General features: G+C 50.1%; 1 pseudogene; it reads right to left on the minus strand.

Moving 5' to 3' along the window:
- Positions 1-1,571, minus strand: part of LOC147667200 (uncharacterized) — a 41,494-nt pseudogene extending 39,923 nt beyond the window's left edge.
- Positions 1,572-6,000: the final 4,429 nt, after the last annotated feature.

Here is a 6,000-nt window from a genome sequence, read left to right on the forward strand (position 1 = left end):
GATTAACCAGAGGATGTCAGTGATCAACCAGAGGGTGGCAGTGATGAACCAGAGGGTGCTGTGATAAACCAGAGGGGGACAGTGATGAACCAGAGGGTGCTGTGATAAAGCAGAGGGGGACAGTGATGATACAGAGGGTGGCATTGGTGAACCAGAGGGTGGCAGTGATGAACCGGAGGGTGGCCGCGATGAACCACAGGGTCGCAAACAGGCTGGACACGTAGAAACAACATGGTCGCGACCATTGCGACCACACAAGTAAGTTCGCGTTCCCGAACTTGTACAAAACCCTCACGAAATGGCAAAAACAGGAAATTTGCAAATTCGCACGAATACGCGAATTTTGCAGATTTCGAGTTTGTTTTCGCACCAATTCGCGGATCGCGAATTCGCAAATTTTGCTCATGCTTACAATTTACACACACAACACGATCAGCAAGGATGATGTTTAGGACCATTCTGTTCTGAAGCGTTATGAGGTGGTCCACCTGTAGCTCTGCAGTGATGTTGGAGAGGGCACCAGCTGTTACTGTGATGGTGGCTTCAAGGACCAAGGTCAGTCCTCGTACAGCTCGACTGTTGGCCATTGGGCCCTAGAAAGGAAGAAAACCTTTAAAAGAGTCCCCGGTCTCCTGGCCTGCGGTTTCCTCGGCTTATATGACGCCCCTACGTGAGCGGCGCAGAGCGCCCTTCGTTGACAGGTGGTAACCTCCATGGGTGGAATAAGTTGGCGGAAGGAGGAAGGCCAGATAGCAGGTACCAGACCAGTTACGGGGGAGCCAAGTGTAGGTGGCAGTACCACAGATGAAATAGGTGTTGGGGGATGTCACCAGCTTTGGAGGAGATGTAGAGTTTAAAGTTTTTGTGATATCACACGTACTGGTACCAACTTTCTTAGTCCCTAGGCCATGAATGCAGACACGGCCTTGCACATTTAAGACATTCACAGTGTCTCGTTCATCAGACAGTATCCTTCGTGTGCGGAATCTGGAAAATGTTTGTCGATTAGTTGAGTTGAATACTACCACCTCACTGAGTTCATCTGGTGATAGTAGTGTTGAGGATGAGTTGGTCGGGCAAAAAGGAGCATTGGCATGGCCAGATCTGTTCCTCCAGAAGTCATCCCAAAATTTTCCAAGGGCAGAATTGACAGTACCATTGACAGTGTAGGGCTCCTGCATCAACATCCACCACGCAAGACAAGACCCTGAGATGGAAAAGGGGTAGGGAAAGAATGGGACAGGGTGTATCATGGAAAGCGGCATCAGTCCACACACCCAGCAGTTGGAAGTGTTCATGATCAGCTGGTGATGATGCAACATTTGGCTGAAGGTGTTGTTGTAGAATTCTGCACGGCGGGGTAACTCGTGGGCTGGTAACGTGTAATACTGGTGTTCTGTAGGAGTCAGGGTAGGAGTTGGTGAGGTAACAGGATGGTAGATTAACAACAGCCAACCAAGGATAGACAGGATGAGGGAGACAAACAGCATCACTACGGTGTCCATGAAGCATTTACTATGTCGGAGGCTGACATCGTGTTTCTGGATTCGGGTGCTTTGGATGGCGGCCATTGTGCTAAGCCAAGGACCTCTAGTGGCTGTCTGTGATTGGTGGTTGCTTCACTGGGCGCAGGTGCCCAGGGCCCTTATGGCTTACCTTAGTCTGACACACCAGCACTACTCTCATTTGGGGAAGATCCCAGCCTTACAGCCTATAGGTACTTGGCAAAGTCAAGGGCAAGCCTTCCCTCGGGGGCGCAAGATGTATCGGTCGGAAGTAGGGACAGTATGGTCGGGAAACAATTGTTCTTGGTGTTGAGCAGAGTTAAAGGAGGATTCCTCCCTTCCTTTCAGTATGCTGTCACTCTCTGCTTCCGTAGATGTAGAATGCTGTCTAGCATCGCTGAATTGGACAAACGTCGGGACTGTTTCTGTTTCTGAGTCTCCTAGTCCTTTCCTCACCTACTGATCATAGGAGAGGGGCAGGGGCACACGCCTACAGTGCGATGAATGCACCCAATTCTTCCGACCTTCTACTTTCACGGCGGTGCGGGTGGCTAGTAACACCTGACGGGTTTGTGTCCAACGGCGCTCAAGGATCTTAGTCCATTGAAAATTCTAGATCAGGACCCAGTCACCAGGTTGGGTAACGTGTCCTGGGCCCTCGCTTTTGTCAGGTATGGCCTCATGCACCTGGTGATAAAGAGTATGAAAGGTATTAGTTAGACTGTACAGATAATCAGTTAATACAGGGTATTCAACGTCAGACAATTTCTTAGGCTGCAGTACACCCCATACATTGGCAGAACTCCTGAACACAATTTCATGTGGGGACAGCCCTATTCTGGTGTGGGCCGTTGTTCTTGTGGACAGTAGGGCTAAGGGCAAAGCATCAACCCAAGTGACACCTGTCTCGGTTACTATTTTGGCCATTTTAGTTTTTAGGATGCCATTGTACACCTCCACTAGACCTGCTGACTTGGGGTGGTTAGCTGCATGAAATTTTTGTTTTATACCCAATGCTGTACAGACATATTCCATAATTTGGGCTGTAAAGTGTGTCCCATTGTCACTCCAGACCAAGCGGGGCAAACCGAATCGTGGGAGGTACTCCTTTAATAGTACTTTGCCGGTAGTGATAGCGGTGCAGTCTTTGACCGGGTAGGCCTCCACCCATCGGCTGAAGGTACAGACCACTACCAGGACATATTTCAAAATGTTACATCTGTCCATCTGGGTGTAATCCATTTGGAGGACTTCAAAGGGAAGGTAGGAGGAGAGAATCCTCCCTTAGGAGTAACTGTGCCTTTTCCTGGTTATACATTAGGCAAATCATGCATGTTCTAACCAGCTTGTCAGCATATGCTGGAATCTTAGAGTTGTACCATGTAGGTTCCAACAATTTACATATCCCTTTTGCACTGATGTGAGCAGGACCATGGGCCATCGTAACTACTGGTAGCACGTGGCTATCAGGTAACATCCATTGTATTTCCATAGTTGTACGGACCCAACAACCATCAATTCCCTCCTTTGCTAATTGCTCCTTCTACACCCTTAGTTCCTCAGGAGTAGTATGGGACTGACTATCAATCACACTCTTTACTGTGTTTTCAACCATGCCCTTGTCTGCCACCCACCTAGCGGGACCTCCTACATACATTCCTTCCCTTTTTCTAAGAGCTGTTTGTCTGGCCGTCTGGTCATCCAGGGCATTGCCTTTCCCAACATCATCTGTCACTTTCTTAAGGGCCTTACATTTTATGATGGCCACCTTTCTGGGGAGTGTCAGGAAGTCTAACAGTCGGTGAATTAGGGGGTCATGTTGAATTTTGGTCCCATGGGAAGTAAGGAAATTCCTTTCTTTCCACAACCTCCTGAAATTGTGGGCCACCCCGAAGGAATATTGGCTGTCAGTATAAATATTTACTGTCATCCCTTTGCTTAACTCACAAGCTCTAGTGAGGGCCACTAATTCTGCTGCTTGAGCAGAGCATTGCGGAATCTGAGCTGTTTCTACTACTCGCCCTAATGTCGTGAGGGTGTAGGCAGCTGAGATGCTACCATCAGGCCCTCTGAGACTTGATCCGTCTACATACAGTGTACCTTCTGGTTCTGCTATCGGGGTATCCTGTAAGTCAACCCGTCCCTTCGTCTCTTCCTCTGTCCTTAATATGCAGTCATGTGGGTCTAAGTGTGCATCCTGAGAATCCAGTGGGAGTAATGTGGTGGGGTTTAGTACAGTGCATCTTTTGATGTTAATGTGGTTGGCAAAGTGTGTCAGTTCATATCCTGTTAGTCGTGCGCTAGTGAAGTACTGTGTCTTGGTGTTATTAAGGAGGGTATCTACAGAATGGGGGACCATCAGACTCAGGGGGCAGTTCATGACGATCCCCGCACTCTGACGGACCATGAGGGTGGCCGCAGCAGTCACCCGTTGGCTTTTTTGCGATTTTGCACCAGACTTAACTGGAGTACTTTCTACTGGCTAATCAGTAAGTGCTACCTCGTTGGGTAAATGTATAGTGCTTTTCCTGCACTACAGCTGCGTAGGGCCAGAAGAGTTGCCTCCAGTGACCATGTGTGTGTAACTTTGCCATCGCACCGAAGGGCGCTGGGGTCACTCGAGTGAGCTGTCCATCATAGTTTGTAAAGGGCAGGAAGACGGTGCATACCGCTAGTGTGTGGGGGGCATACGGGGGGGCTTCTTTGCGAGTTCACATGCCTCTTGTGTGTATAAAAGGTCAGGCACAGTTCAGAGCAGCAGATGAGGAGAAAGAAGGTACTGGTTACAGGAACTGCACGAGGATTGCACTCGTGAAAGTCAAGGATGCAAAGGCCTCCATCAAGCATCATAGCTAATTTTCGACTGTAGATATTGGGAGAAAGCACACCTGCCCAGCCTCGACAAAGCACACGATTTTTTGGGGCTGATTAACTTTGCCATCACGCCGAAGGGCGCAGGGGGTCCCTTGAGTGAGCTGTCCATCATAGTGGGTAAAGGGCGGGAAGACGGTGCACACCGCTAGTGTGTGGGGGGGCAAACGGGGGGCTTCTTTGCGATTTCACAAGCCTCTTGCGTGTATAAAATGTCAGGCACCGATCAGAGCAGCAGATGGGGAGAAAGAAGCTACTGGTTACAGGAACTGCAGGGGGATTGCAGTCGTGAAAGTCAAGGATGCAAAGGCCTCCATCAAGCATCATAGCTAATTTTCGACTGTAGATATGGGAAGAAAGCACACCTGCCCAGCCTCGACAAAGCGCATGATTTTTTGGGGCTGATTAACTTTGCCATCGCGCCAAAGGGCGCCGGGGTCCCTCGAGTGAGCTGTCCATCCTAGTGGGTAAAGGGCGGGAAGACGGTGCACACCGCTAGTGTGTGGGGGGGCAAAAGGGGGGGGTTCTTTGCGAGTTCACATGCCTCTTGTGTGTATAAAAGGCCAGGCACCGATCAGAGCAGCAGATGGGGAGAAAGAAGCTACTGGTTAAAGGAACTGCAGGGGGATTGCACTCGTGAAAGTCAAGGATGCAAAGGCCTCCATCAAGCATCATAGCTAATTTTCGACTGCAGATATGGGGAGAAAGCACACCTGCCCATCCTCGACTAAGCACACGATTTTTTGGGGCTGATTGACTTTGCCATCACGCCGAAGGGCGTCGGGGTCCCTCGAGTGAGCTGTCCATCATAGTGGGTAAAGGGCGGGAAGACGGTGCACACCACTAGTGTGTGGGGGGGTCAACGGGGGGGAGCTTCTTTGCGAGTTCACATGCCTCTTGTGTGTATAAAAGGTCAGACACAGATCAGAGCAGCAGATGGAGTGAAAGAAGCTCCTGGTCACAGGAACTGCACGGGGATTGCACTTGTGAAAGTCAAGGATGCAAAGGCCTCCATCAAGCATCATAGCTAATTTTCGATGGTAGATATGGGGAGAAAGCACACCTGCCCAGCCTCGACAAAGCACACGATTTTTTGGGGCTGATTAACTTTGCCATCGCGCCGAAGGGCGCCGAGGTCCCTCCAGTGAGCTGTCCATCATAGTGGGTAAAGGGCGGGTAGACGGTGCACACTGCTAGTGTGTGTGGGGGGGGCAAACGGGGGGCTTCTTTGCGAGTTCACATGCCTCTTGTGTGTATAAAAGGTAAGGCAACGATCAGAGCAGCAGATGGGAAAAAAGAAGCTCCTGGTCACAGGAACTGCATGGGGATTGCACTCGTGAAAGTCAAGGATGCAAAGGCCTCCATCAAGCATCATAGCTAATTTTCGACGGTAGATATGGGGAGAAAGCACACCTGCCCAGCCTCGACAAAGCGCACGATTTTTTTGGGGCTGATTAACTTTGCCATCGCGCCGAAGGGCGCCTGGGTCCCTCAAGTGAGCTGTCCATCATAGTGGGTAAAGGGTGGGAAGACGGTGCACACCGCTAGTGTGTGGGGGCAAATGGGGGGACTTCTTTGCGAGTTTGCATGCCTCTTCTTGTGTGTATAAAAGGTAAGGCACAGA

The sequence above is a fragment of the Lissotriton vulgaris genome, unplaced genomic scaffold (genome assembly GCF_964263255.1).
Source record: "Lissotriton vulgaris unplaced genomic scaffold, aLisVul1.2 SCAFFOLD_982, whole genome shotgun sequence".
Lineage (NCBI taxonomy): Eukaryota > Metazoa > Chordata > Amphibia > Caudata > Salamandridae > Lissotriton > Lissotriton vulgaris.